We start from the raw sequence: 12832 nt of genomic DNA, 5'->3' as shown, positions 1-12832 counted from the left end.
CAAAGCATGGAGTTAACGTTTAGTGCTTATTATGTGGGGGGAAATGAGAAGGTCCTGCAAAGTCTTGACCATAAAATATATTAAAAGAGACTAGTCCATCCAGTTCAGGTTAGAATCTTAGCGATACCCACATTTCTTTTTTCCCTTCTTTTTTTTTTTTTCCCCCTGAATCAGAAACTCTGCAAATATAAAGGCTCTCAAAAAGTCTACTAAAATTAAAAATTATAGTATGGAAGAACTTGTATTGAATTAAAGCATGCAGGAAAAAACGAATTACATCAGTGGAACAGTAGTTTTAAGAATTCACGTTTCGGTTCACTTCACTTACAACCATGCATCTGCTTTCACAGTCCATCACAAAGTCGACAGAGAATCTGAAAAGGCAAAAGAAGAGTGGCAGGATGGGAAAGAAAAGTTAACAGAATTGGAGCAGAAACTGAAGGATATTTGGAAGAAGCCTTCACAAATTTATTGCTTGAAAAAGAACATAGAAGCCACCTCCCATTCTGCAATATAATATCCTTGTTCTCCATTCTTGACTGTCACTCAACTCCTTCCCCTGGTATCCCTCTCTAAAAAATGCAGTACAACATGATCACAAAAGCTTAGAGAAAGGCCATATGAATTCACGTCTGCACTCAGACCTTCAAATGGAAGGAGGATCTCCTCCTTCGCAAGTATTGTTATCTGATGATGTATTTGAAAACACATTAAAGAATAAAATGCAACCAAACAAAAAATAACGATCATTGAGCAAAAGCTGCCGCAAGCGTAACGGCGAAGCTAACCGGGAGATTGATTTTGTGTCATCTTTTACATAGAGAAGAGTATTACAAAGAGGAAGTTTGACAGACAAAATAAATTTGCTTTGGTTTGACTCTTCCACCCCCAATCAAATACTCACGACCCACGGAGCGAAAGCCAGATAGTGAGAGAAGAAAAAAAGAAAAAGAAAAAAAACCAACACAGCGCTAGCCCCAAAAATGAAATTCTGTCCTAATAAGAATCTGAAAAGTGAAGCATTCTATTATACTAAATTTATACTGTTCTATTTATACTAAATAGAAAGCTAGCAAGTAATGAAATAAATTCCATCGTACATCAACTAGGAAACTTCTTCCCCAAGCACTCAGAGGGGACCTCAGCCGGGAAGCAAAGCTCAAAGGTCTGAGCTTAGTCCTTCTCAACACCACTTCACAGTGAAAGCCCTTCAGGAGCCAGCTCCCTTGTCTGTGAACTGGGAACATCAGTACCCGACACTCATACAGGACCTCCGAGAGTAAGAAAACCAAAAATGCTCATTTTGGCTGCATCATTCAGCAACCAGAAGACGTTCTAGAAGTCCATGTGGAGACCCACTCCCACCTGAAAAGAATGTCTTTTAGTACACTTAAATACCAGCTGCAACAGAGATAAGGAACTAGAAGATGCCCACAGAGCTTTTAGGGACATGGTGTAGTGGGCATGGTGGTGTTGGGTTGACGATTGGACTCGATGATCTTAGAGGTCTTTTCCAACCTTAATGATTCTATGATTCTATGAAACATGATCTTCAGTCATCCTCTCTCCAAAACCACCAAATCCTAAAAAAAGCCGCACCAAGAAGACGCATGCAAAAGACGTGGGGTTGGCTAATTAATTAATCAATAAGCACTTACCAGTCCTACCTGGGTTGGCGCAGGAAGAATAAGCCTATGAGGCAGAGAAAGGCTCTGTGTCATGGAAGGAAAAAGGGTGCCCAATGCAAAGGTTACAGACGTTTTGCCCACAAACTTGAAACCTATGGATTATGTATGCATGTACTTCACATTTCACCCGTAGGTCTTTAAGACATTAGATGATTTTTTTTTTTCCACTCTATCTTCATGGAATCTGCATTAGATCCTGTGTTTTGGGGCTGAAAGCTTCAGTGCGAATTTATTTCACAGCTATTACAAGGTACATTACGCTAATTACAATGCACATTATAGCCTGCTATGTAGTGCACTGCGATAAATCATATAGTGCTATGGTCTATTGTGAACACTGCCATACATCTCCGGACACTGTTGCATGTTTGACCACTCTCATAAATATGAGCATTTCTGTAGTACAAGTATGATTGGCTACAGGGACTCATTTATTACTGTTTTCTTTCAGCACATTAACAGCGTAGTAAATTCTGTCGCTTCTGCGGGGGGGAAAAAAAGCAACAGTGGGATTTCCTTCAGTGATGTACCATCAGTAGTATTTTCTCTTCAGTAACATACCAATTGTTCTTCATTTTCCAAAAATATGTTCACCGTATCATGTCTACTGTGCAGTCAGAGAGAGGTTTCCAGCTTTCAAGCTTGTCACACCTGAGAAATTGGGGTGAAGGGAGGATAGCAGGTTCATGGTTTTAAAGTCTTTGGTGTCATGAGCTTTCCTTCCAACTATCCCAACACAGGTTTGTTCATACACAAAAGCTCAGACGTAAATCTTATCATTCAATCAAATGCTTCTGAAGTTCGCAAATTGTTCATCAAATATGGGGTGGGGGGGAAATCCTGACAAAATGCTTCTGCAGAAGAGCAGTAAAGGTCAGATGCTCAACGGCGCACGTACGCATCAAACGTGCCACCACGAACCTGACACGCTTTCCCTGGGTGGGAGAGCACTATTCAGACACGCTCAGGCTCCATCTAGAGCAACTGGGACCGTTTTATAGGCTGTGTCCTTCTCTGTGGTAGAAGAACCAGAGTTGGGGCATCACCCAAGAGTCAGAGCATCCCCCAACTGGAGCGACATGTGTGGATCCTGGGCTTGGAAGAATGTAATTCCAGAATTAGACACCCAAACTTAGCGTACTATTCCAAGTTTGCTGCTGACTTGGGAGCACATGGGATCCATCGACCCATTTGTCCTTCAGCCCATCCATCCAAAAAGCAGTAAAAAAAAAGTGTGGGACAGAAAAAATGTTCCACTCCAGATGTTAGCCCTCACAGAAGATATTTCAAGTCAGGCCCCTGTTCCTCTTCCTATGGCAGAGCTCACCAAAATGGACCATCACTTAAATAACCAAAAATATTTCCTTCAGCCCCACCAGATGCACTAATAGAAAAACCACCCTGGAGAACTGCAAGACACTGGTTGGGGTTTTGTCCCTCCTTGACACTTCACGTTCACCACTGGCACAGGAATCTCTGCCATCCGTGTCTGCATTGAGACTCTTCTTCTCCGGCACAGTACTGCCCTACAGACCACACAGCGATTCCCAAACTACTTTTAACAGGTAAATGACGCCAGCACAGGTCTAGCAAGATGTTGCTGAATTTGCATGGACAATCCCGCAGGAGGACAGCTCTGCTGCTCGCCAGATAGCACGGAGCCAGCAAAATGTCACCATTTACAAATGCGTCCTGGACACAAAGGACAGACTTCAGAAAGTGACAGCAACTTTGCCTCCAGCTCTGCCTTACCCAGAGTGAATTGGACTTGTAAGAAGAACAAAGGAGAGTCCAAGCTCTCAGAAAAGCCACCAAAAAAAGAAACAGCTTTAAGGTCAAGCAAATGGAAGGTAAGGGAGAAGGAGAGGAGAAGGTGTTTTGAAAGGGGACCAGAAAATCTTGTAGCAACATGGAACCCCAATTCAGCAGGGAACAGCCTGACAGGCAGACGTGACAGCACATACAGGAGATCAAGCAGAATGAGATAGCTGCTTAAAACTTCAAGGAATTGTGATTATGGCTTAGATCCTACACAGTTATGGCCTGGAAATAAAGGACAATAAAGGACATCTCCACGTTCCAAACTGTTGAGGGATATCTCAGAGAGGTCTATGGCCTCTGGCAAGTCCAAACAAGGGGACGTTGATTAGCCCGGACTGGAGATGTGGTAGGAAATCAGGTTGTTCTTCCCACACACCACATATGACCACTAAAAACCCCTCGATCCCAGTGGGAGCCCTATTTCACAAACTAAGAAGGAAGAGGATCCTATGAAGTTGTCTTGTGGAGGTTCTGTAGATGGAGGAGACAACGCAAACCAGCTTCCACAGCCTGGCGGGATGGGACTTCATAGCATAACATGAGCAAACATAAACAGCATCACGTACAGATTTGTTCTGCAGACCTGAACAGATTCATATGATGGCTTCTATATGTGCTTTCACCAGAAGATCATTCTTTGCGTTGTGACTGTAGTCAGGATTAACATTTCCACTACACTGAATTTGACAGTCAAGAGAGAAGACGAATGTCAGCAGCCCAAGCAGCAGACCAGTCAACATACAAAAGCCAGATAGCTCAATAAGAACAAAAGCCAAAAAGTTTTAGCTATCTTGTCACTCTATTTCCACTGTTTAGGTTCTCCATGGCATTTCAGAGCTCAGCCATGCCTTGAACTGCTATTAAATGTGAATATTTCAAAATGTGTCCTATCAACAGCTGTTCCCTACAGCTAAGAGTACAGCTGCATGGCACAGCTATAGCAGCAAGCCCTTAGCTTGCCCAAAGACCCAAAGTCCTACAGAAAGGTCTCAAATGGGGTGCCAGTAGGAGAAAACACCAAAGCTGTAGGCTGTACTTCACACAGCAATCTGCAGATCATCCTGCTAACAGCGAGAGCAATGCCCAGCCATGAGCAACCATCCGATATCCCGAAATGGTCCTGCTATGGGCGCTCCCACATGTAAAGGGTCAGCAAACCACCATACCCCAACTCCACAGGAAGAGCAAAATGCAGATTAAACCAATGTGAGATGATGGGCATTAAGGATGGGCACCCCCACCAGCAGCATGCCCAGGTGACGAGGTTGGACCACGCAGTCAACAGCCACAGCTGTACTACAGACGCACCAAAGCATGCTTGCACATAATCACACTGGTCCCAAAACAACGGCATTTCTACAGCTTTTGGGCACTGAAACTTAGGATCGCAGTTTCCAGCTTCTCTTTCCCAGACACCCTAGAGGCCCATGAATTACTTAGGGCAAAGAGCCAAGAAAAACAAGGCTATGGCCCAGACATCTCTACTGAGCACACAGGGAAGACCAGACAATGGTTAGAGGCCTGCCAACCAGAAATTTGTTCAGAAAGAGAAAAATCCACAGCCTTAGACCTTCCACAGGAGTTGGGTTCTTTCCTCCTCTATATAAATTTATGTTGTGTCCAACCGCAAGGCAGCAGTGGCCAAGTTGTGTTACGTAGGCGGAAAGTTAGAGAGACAACCAGTGTCTGAAAGGAAGCATAAGGGGTGGACAGTCCTTCCTGGCCCAATGAGCAGATGCCTGGGTGTCCAACTGCGGGTGGTGGCTTCAGCTGCATGTCCAGCTCAAAGAATCTCCTTCAGCACCTCCGACCACCTTCACGTCCAGCTCGGAGCATCTCCTTCAGCACCTCCAACCACCTTCTTCCTCAGCTGGAGAAGATAAAATATCTCCGACATGGAGCCAAGTGACACCAGGTTCAACACATCGCGGAGGCTGAGCAAAATTAAACTCGCGGAGTACGTGCTGCCGCTAGCCAAAAGCAAAGGAGTTCATAAAATAGCGCTTTGCCACAGACATCCCGGCAGAACAGCTGCCCTCATCCACCACTGCCAAGAGCTGCTTCCCTCACACTGAGTGCGGGGCTGGCAAGGAGCTATAGTATTTAAAAACTGATTAAAGTTCTGTGTCGTTTTTAATGCGCCTCATCAGACTATGCATGGTGAATGGCTAATGTCAGGGCGGCATTTCTAGGTCAGAAAAGGAGCTCCTTTGCAGGCTGAGAACCAGCAAGGTTCCTCACCGCCAACAAGCAACGGACCCTTGTCCATCACAAACATGGAAGAGATCAAGCAGATCAGGACATCTTTTCAACAACAGATTTTTTTCAATGCTGCAACAGTGCTACTTTCAGCTTGGCAGCAGTGAAGACACATTTAAGCACCTGGATGAACATGCACCTGGTGAATTAACACACTATTAACAGCCCAGTTATTTCCCATGAGCTGGTCTAATCCAACAAGAAGAGCACAAAGATCTGGACCTGTAGCTGCAACCACAAAGGCATAACCTGAAATAGCTCTGCCTTGATCCGAACCCCAATTGCAAGATATCCTAGATGCTGGCTGAGGACATGCAGGAAAATGAGAGTTTAGTTTAAAAAAATCACTAACAGCAAGAAAATCCACGATAGTGCCAAACTCTTGCCAACTAAAAAATAAGAGGGTGGATACTCTCCTGTAAACCTCCTGAGACTCTTTTCCTAACTCTCTCACATGCTCACTGATGTCTTTCCATAGGGGACAGAGCCTCCCAGTTTTCCATATGAGCAGTGGGATTGAAAAGCTCATACAACTATGTGCACTTAGAAACAAAGCAGTCCTATAGCTTACACCTCTGCTCAGGAATGAGATTAAGTGCCACCAGTAAAGCTACTACGTTATCTAAAGGTCTGCTGGACGTATATATATTTCATATATTAAAATAAAGGTGTAATTACTTTAAGTCAACAGATCTGGAGTTTTTAGACAAACACAGGGTTGTATTTTATACCAAAGCTTAGTGTTTCCTCAGAACATCTGCAGCACGGAACAGGACAAAAAAGCCACAGCAGAACTTAATCATAAAAGACAGAAAAGTCAAGGTTAGTTTTATCCAGGTTGTGACTTTTCAAAAGTTGGGATTTTGTTTGGTTTATGCTCATTAGAGGGAGATGCTACTGCAGAAAACATGGGAAAATCACAGGTGGGTACATAGCACGGGTCCCTGCCAGCGCACTTCTCCTTGGCTAACATTAGATACTTACAAACCCTATTTAGCATTGCCAAATCTGATTTAACTGGGTGTGACAGAGTCAGAAAGCTCTTTGCTGTCAAGATTAGTTATGACATAATAGGAAGTCTACCAGTTTTCAGTCCTGTAAATATTAAGTTTCAAAACACACTCATTTTTTTCAAGGGAGAAAATTGTTTATCCTTTCAATACCATGAGTCAGCTCCTCTGATTACTACCCAACTTTTTTCCTCCCCTTGTTCTCTTATAATTAGATTACAAAATAAAATTATGAGAGTATATTGCAAATAACCCATCAGTCTATAGATTCTCCTCCCCCCACCCCCATTCCTCTTTCACCGTATATAATTACCGGCTAATTTAGACAGTAAACTCCCATGGTTTGCTTTTAATTATGGCTACCCTATAGCAGCAGCAGAGATTACATAGCTAATTGTAAATGCAGTTCTTAGAAGACATTTTGAGCTCTTTATCAGAGATGTCACGCATAGGAGTGGTTGCAAGAAAAAAGCGAAATTATGGCAACTAGACCACTTAGTTCAGCCAAGGCCACCAGCCTCTACAGAGCAGGTCTGGGCAAACTGCAGATCAGCCAAGGAACAGCATTTCAACCGTCATCTTCTAAAAATCCCCCACTGCATTGACTCCCACGTCTAGCACAGCCCAACGGGCATCCATCATGGAAGCATGGCTCAACAGTATGTGCTGGGGGTTCAGAAGAAGTGGGCTACCTGGACTTCAGTAAAGCCTTTGACACTGTCTCCCATGGCATTCTCCTAGAGAAGCTGGCGGCTCACGGCCTAGACAGGTGCACTCTTCGCTGGGTAGAAAACTGGCTGGATGGCCGAGCCCAGAAAGTTGTGGTCAACGGAGTTAAATCCAGTTGGCGGCCGGTCACGAGTGGTGTTTCCCAGGGCTCAGTACTGGGGCCGGTCCTGTTCAATATCTTTATCAATGATCTGGATGAGGGGATCGAGTGCTCCCTCAGTAAGTTTGCAGACAACACCAAGCTGGGTGGGAGTGTTGATCTGCTGGAGGGTAGGAAGGCTCTGCAGAGGGACCTGGACAGGCTGGATCGATGGGCCGAGGCCAACTGTATGAGGTTCAACAAGGCCAAGTGCCGGGTCCTGCACTTTGGCCACAACAACCCCAGGCAACGCTACAGGCTTGGGGAAGAGGGGCTGGAAAGTGCCCAGAGGAAAAGGACCTGGGGGTGCTGGTTGACAGCCAGCTGAGCATGAGCCGGCAGTGTGCTCAGGTGGCCAAGAAGGCCAACGGCATCCTGGCTTGTATCAGAAATAGTGTGGCCAGCAGGAGCAGGGAGGTGATCGTGCCCCTGTACTCGGCACTGGTGAGGCCGCACCTCGAATCCTGTGTTCAGTTTTGGGCCCCTCACTCCAAGAAGGACATGGAGGTGCTGGAGCATGTCCAGAGAAGGGCAACGAAGCTGGTGAAGGGCCTGGAGCACAAGTCTGATGAGGAGCGGCTGAGGGAACTGGGACTGTTTACTCTGGAGGAGGCTGAGGGGAGACCTCATCGCGCTCTACAACTACCTGGACGGAGGTTGTAGCGAGGTGGGTGTTGGTCTCTTCACCCAAGTATCAGCGATAGGACAAGAGGAAATGGCCTCAAGTTGCGCCAAGGGAGGTTTAGATTGGACATTAGGAAAAATTTCTTCACTGAAAGAGTGGTCAGGCCCTGGAACAGGCTGCCCAGGGAAGTGGTTGAGTCGCCATCCCTGGAGGTATTTAAAAGATGTGTAGATGAGGCGCTTAGGGACATGGTGTAGTGGGTATGGAGGTGTTGGGTTGATGGTTGGACTCGTTGATCTTAGAGGTCTTTTCCAACCTTAATGAATCTATGATCCTATGATTCTAAGAATCGTTTGGGAACCACCATTGTGCAAGAACAGGTTTTCATGTCTTGTAGAGCTTTCCAAAGTTGAGCTTCTTTGTTCAACCTGCTTTCACTTCTACTTCACTGTAGACATTGGGCAGTCTCCCTGTCCTAAGAGGAAAGCACGCATCCAAAGAAGAAATAAGGGCATGAGAGGGAAGCACTGGTGGAGGAGGACAGCATTTCAACATAATAGCCCTCAGACTTCATTAACTAGAAGAGTGGCTCTGGCCAAAGGACTAAATTGCCAGAAAGTGTTTGCAGGTTGGGAGCCAACAAACCAACCAACGGCTGCACCAACAGGGCAAGCAATGCTGTCCAAGACAGCCTTCTTTATACAGCACCTTGCACACCAGCTGCGACAGTACCCTCCAAGTTTATTTCTTCCTTCAGGTATTATTTAGGGAAGCAAAGAGAGAAGACAAAAAAAGGCTTTGGGATGATATCTGAAAACGAGACATCAAGCCATTGGCATATGGAAAAGACCTGTTTACCGTAACAGCTAGTAGAGATGCCAATGCTTATAATGAAGCGTCTGTTGCCTTCAGCCAACTTTTCTCAACAGGAGAGGCTCAAGGAGAGCAGGTCCAAGGACTCCCACAGAGCTGAAGTCCAGAGTCCTCTCCAGATTGAAGACAGCAGTCACTGGGGACAACCCCTCTAAGCCCAGTCCTGCAGACCGCTTTATTCAGGACACACCCCCCCACATCTACAAAGTCCAACTCCACCAACAAGATCTAGCCGACTCTAACAAATGATTCACTCCACTGAGACTCCATTGAGTTAATGTATGGTTTGGAAAAACACAACACTAAGCAAAAGCCAAGAGGACTGTGAAAAAATGTGACCCAAAAGTTGCCTCAAATACCCAATGAAAGCAGCACCTCCAGACCCCGTCCAGAGGGGTTTTGAGCATTTTCAAGCTCTTCATGCAAGCTCTTATAACTTATACCACTTGTATTATTACATGGGTGCAACACATGGCAAATGCTTTTGGAGCTGTAACCTTGTTTTTCCTGTAATGGGCAAAATAGGCATTTTTCAGACCCAAGAAAGCATTAACACATCTGTATCCCCTCAACTCCACAGTCTGCCCCAATTCCTTACTGCCCCCCCTTTTTTTTTTTTTTTTTTTTTTGTTATCGTTGTTGCTCTATTGCAATTGGAAGAAAAAAAAAAAAAAATCTAACACATCGTTTTCCTGGTCCAATTTAAGGGACAGGGAAAGAATGGAAATAACATCCTTTCCCTAACCGGCACTGTGAGGGTATGGAGTTATTTAAAAATACACTGCTACGCCAAATTTACTAATCCCTAGAGAAATCAACATCCCCAGCCGCAGGTTGTTGTTTGCCAAGGGAGGTCTTCCACTTGCTTTAGTTGACTGAGCTTTGGTCGATACACGATGGGTTTTTTTTATCATAAAAATGCCAACAGCATGACAATAGGCTTGTTACAAGCGCAGGGGAAGAAACAGACTGTTTAATGCCACTGGCAAAAGCTTAATGGGAAAGCACAGGTATTTAAAATTACTTTTTAATCACTTCTAGATATTTTCCCCAAAAATTGTAACTACTTACCGAACAACCTGCACCTTCTTGAGAAGCAGCAACGCTGGTGGGCTCAGACAATAATTTGCATTTGGCAAAGATGCTTTGATCCCAATGAGGGCTTCAAAATAATATTCACACAAAACAGTATGGAAGTTGAGCCTTTTCAACTTGTTTTCAGGTTTTCTTTATTTCTTTCTGTATTTGTTTATTATTTTTTTGTTCCTTTCCCAATAAAAATGAAGGATTTCTTTATTCTGCTTCCCAGCTGCTCTCTCAAAACAGAGAGTGAATTTTTTTCTAACTCAAAATATACTTCTAACTCAAAAGTTTCCAAGACAAGATCCTTCCCAGCTGGCCAGCTTTAGCCAGAGTAGATCGTCTCGGGCAATTACATTGTTGAGGAGACAAGGACTGATGACACGAGCCAACCTGCAGCACCGCCTTAAAACAGCAAACACTGATTCAAACCATCTTCAAATGCAGAAACACTCTCCCTCAATGACAGGCACCATGTCATTGCCTCTCCTCTTCATTACTTTTGTGCTGCTTGATTTTATGAACGCTCCTTCCTTGCCATAGGTTGTACATGGCTGGAAGATGAAGGTGGGAAGAGGAGCGGAGTTGGGAACCCACCAAGGATTTCAAAGTTTCACCAGCATTTCAAATTTCATAGAAAAATTGTCATTTTAGAAGAGAGTGATGTCCTTTCCCTTGGAATTAGAATAACAATAGATTTGGATAGTGCCACAGAGTTTCCTTGTCTTACTCTTTGATGCTGGATCGGTATTTTTTGGGTTCTGGAGACCATTCCTGTGCAATCACTGCCAGATTCCCTTCCCTCTGCTCTGTAGCTGTCAACAAAATCCTCTTCCAAACCTACACTCAGTTCTTCATCCTTGTGATCCACATCCCTCAGAACACCTGCCCTAACACCACACGGTATCCCCATCCTTGCATACTGTGAGAGGAAAGAAAAAAAGAGGAAAGATCCCCACCACGGCTCCATAAAATAACCTTGAATTTGCAGCAAGCAGGCTGGAAAGCTGCCACCCCATTCAGCTAAAAGATAAATACACTCGGCCTTTTGGATTTCTAAATGCAGAAGTAACTCACATCAGCTCCTTCCTCGCTGCTTAAAAAAAAAGGGGACATCTGGATTTGCTTCTTTTGCAGAAACCTCGCACCAGCTGTAGAAATGTTGGCTGCTGTCCCAAACCGGCAGAGAAACCTGCCCGCGTGTGGAGGAGGTGTTTTTAAAACACACGCAAAAAAAATCCAAAGCTGGCAACGGGGAGAGAAAAGTTGTAAGGCCCAGGGCCGCAGATAATTCAAAATACACCGATGTGCCCTGAAAAACGGAGGCTGCAGTCAAAAAGTCTGGCCTGACACAGGACAGATTCATTGGCAGCTCACTGCAGAAATTAAGGTAGTTGCACAGATGTCTTTGGTTTTAAGACAAGAAGGCACCAGCTCTTGATTGAGGAGCCTGAATTTCTGTAAATTCCAGGTCAAAAGAGAAAAATTAATCCCTCTACTTCTTTAAAAAATGGTTACATAAATAAATAAAGCTAAATCATCAACGCCGTCTCAGCATCCCAACCTGGGAGGGCAAGGACAGTCTCATCTTTCCCCCATCCCACCCGAGCTGCAAAAGAGGACATGGACAGGCTGGAAAATAGGTGATGGTGGCAGCCACCAGCAGACTCATGATGCTGCAGGAGGGTGAGAAGTGGGAACAACATTGCATTTCCATAGTTCATGCGTTTTCAGGTGCCAGTGCTTGGTCCAAACACCTGCACAGCACAGGAAAGCTCTCATCAATCTCTTAATATGTGGTGGAGATTAAGCTCATTTTTGAAGTTGACAAACATCCAGGAGCTGTCCTCAGCAATAGCTACTGCAATGACTATAATTTCAGTTCCCTGTATTCCCCCGCGCCTCAAAAAAAAAAAAGAAAAATCCTTCTGTAACACCCAGGTTTTACCCATCTGAGGAGCTGTCAAAGTTTAACCCCAGCTGGCAACTCAGCCCCACCCAGCCGCTCGCTCACTCCCCCCCTGGTGGCATGGGGGAGAGAATCAGAAGGGTAAAAGTGAGAAAACTCATGGGTTGAGATAAAGACAGTTTAATAGGGAAAGCAAAAGCCGCGCACACAAGCAAAGCAAAACAAGGAATTCATTCACCACTTCCCACCGGCAGGCAGGTGTTCAGCCATCTCCAGGAAAGCAGGGCTCCATCACGCGTAACGGTGACTTGGGAAGACAAACACCATCACTCTGAACGTCCCCCTCTTCCTTCTTCTTCCCCCAGCCTTATATGCTGAGCATGACATCATATGGTTTGGAATAGCCCATTGGTCACTTGGTTCAGCTGTCCTGGCTATGCTCTCTCCCAGCTTCTTGTGCACCTGGCAGAGCACAGGAAGCTGAAAAGTCCTTGACTAGCGTAAACACTACTCAGCAACACCTAAAACATCAGTGTGTTATCAACATTATTCTCATACTAAATCCAAAACACAGCACTATAACCAGCTACTAGGAAGAAAATGAACTCCATCCCAGCCGAAACCAGGTCAGGAGTACTCCCAAAACCCTCTTCCCATGCAGTGCATGGCAGACACCTCCCGCGGTCAGACAGCAACGTT

At 45.0% G+C, this 12832-nt stretch overlaps 1 protein-coding gene across 19 annotated transcripts in view; it reads right to left on the bottom strand.

Moving 5' to 3' along the window:
- TSNARE1 (t-SNARE domain containing 1) overlaps positions 1-12832 on the bottom strand; it is a 554353-nt gene that overhangs the window by 448964 nt on the left and 92557 nt on the right. For 2 of the 19 annotated variants that reach the window (XR_012672221.1, XR_012672219.1), the window contains exon 5: positions 329-374. The exons of 14 other annotated variants lie outside the window; for them this stretch is intronic. The gene's annotated coding sequence lies outside the window, so the exon portion shown is untranslated. Of the gene's footprint in view, positions 1-328; positions 375-8527; positions 8747-12832 lie in introns of those variants that run through there. 3 more of the 19 variants (XR_012672237.1, XR_012672229.1, XR_012672226.1) reach the window with 3 other exon arrangements.

The sequence above is a fragment of the Calonectris borealis genome, chromosome 2, assembly GCF_964195595.1.
Source record: "Calonectris borealis chromosome 2, bCalBor7.hap1.2, whole genome shotgun sequence".
NCBI classification, from domain to species: Eukaryota; Metazoa; Chordata; class Aves; order Procellariiformes; family Procellariidae; genus Calonectris; species Calonectris borealis.
Note: the sequence above shows the minus strand (reverse complement) of the source record. Positions and strands in the feature narration are given on the sequence as shown.